This window comes from Theropithecus gelada, chromosome 19, assembly GCF_003255815.1.
Source record: "Theropithecus gelada isolate Dixy chromosome 19, Tgel_1.0, whole genome shotgun sequence".
In the NCBI taxonomy this organism is placed as follows: domain Eukaryota; kingdom Metazoa; phylum Chordata; class Mammalia; order Primates; family Cercopithecidae; genus Theropithecus; species Theropithecus gelada.
In genome coordinates this window covers 200,190-201,330 of record NC_037687.1, presented here as the reverse complement: position 1 = coordinate 201,330, position 1,141 = coordinate 200,190, and positions in this window count along the sequence as shown.

The following is a 1,141-nucleotide window of genomic DNA, read 5'->3' as shown; positions in this document are numbered from 1 at the left end:
GCCCCCGGGCTACACTCGGAGCCCCTGTCACAGTGAGTGCCACCCCATGCCCGGAGCTTCCCCGACACTCCAGTGAGGTCCCCCCAGCCCTGAGGCTGCGCTGAGGAGAGTGGGAGGCGTTTGCCCCAAGGACAGTGCGGCTCCACGAGCGGCTCTTGGGGCTGCTTTAGGGTTATTCTTGACTTGTATGTATTTTCTGACTGGAGAATACATTCTTGTGGTCCACATGCTCCACAGATGGGGGCAGGTGCCAGGCTCTCCCACCCCTGCTCCAGCCACCAGCTCCCCCAGAGCACCCGGGCCCTGCTGCCGTAGGTTGTCGGGGAGGCAAGGCTGGGAGTCTCGAGTCCAGTGCTCAGCACTGGGCCGTGCAGGCACCTGGGGCCACCCTGACACTCTGCGTCTCTCTCGGTCTCTTCCCTGCAGCTGTAATGTGATGACCTGCTGACTCCTGGCCGCGGGCGGCGTATGCGGCCCAGACTGGACTTGGCACTGCCGCTGGGCCCGCCTCTGTCAGTCTTCCTGACCCCTTTCCCCGCCCCGGGCCTTGGGGTGGCACCTCCTCTGCTTCTGAACACGTCAGGACTGGTGTGAGGTGGCTGGGCCGTGCGCCCTCGCCCCGGCCATGCAGACTGGACCCAGAGCCACACCCAACGCCGTCAGCGCCCGGCACTGCCACCCGGGTCCAGGCTGCTGCCTGCACGTGGGATCCGTCAGGCAGCCGTGGACAGAAAAGACCCGGCCTTTGGGACGTGGGGCAGAGCCGGCCGCCTCATCCCTTCCAGCCCGCAGAGGCGAGGGAAGGTGTCACTGCCCCGGCGGGGAGACGGGCAGGACGCCCCACCCCGCACCAGCAGCCTCCGCCGGGGCACCCTCCGCTCCCTGCTTGGCTCTGTCTCTCCACACCTGGCAGGGCCGCGGGCTGCCCCAGCCCTGGGGGTCGTGGGCAGCTGCTACTCAGTGCCAACCCCGTGGGGCACAGAGCCATATACCTCGCTGTCCGGCCCCCAGCCTGGCCTCCCCTCCCACCCCATCGTCTCCACTTCAGGAAAAGCCGCACTTTACACCCCCACCTGCCTCTTCCCCTCCATCCCCGTTCCCGATCCTGAGCGGTTGGGGTGGGGGCCCCTCAGCAACCCCA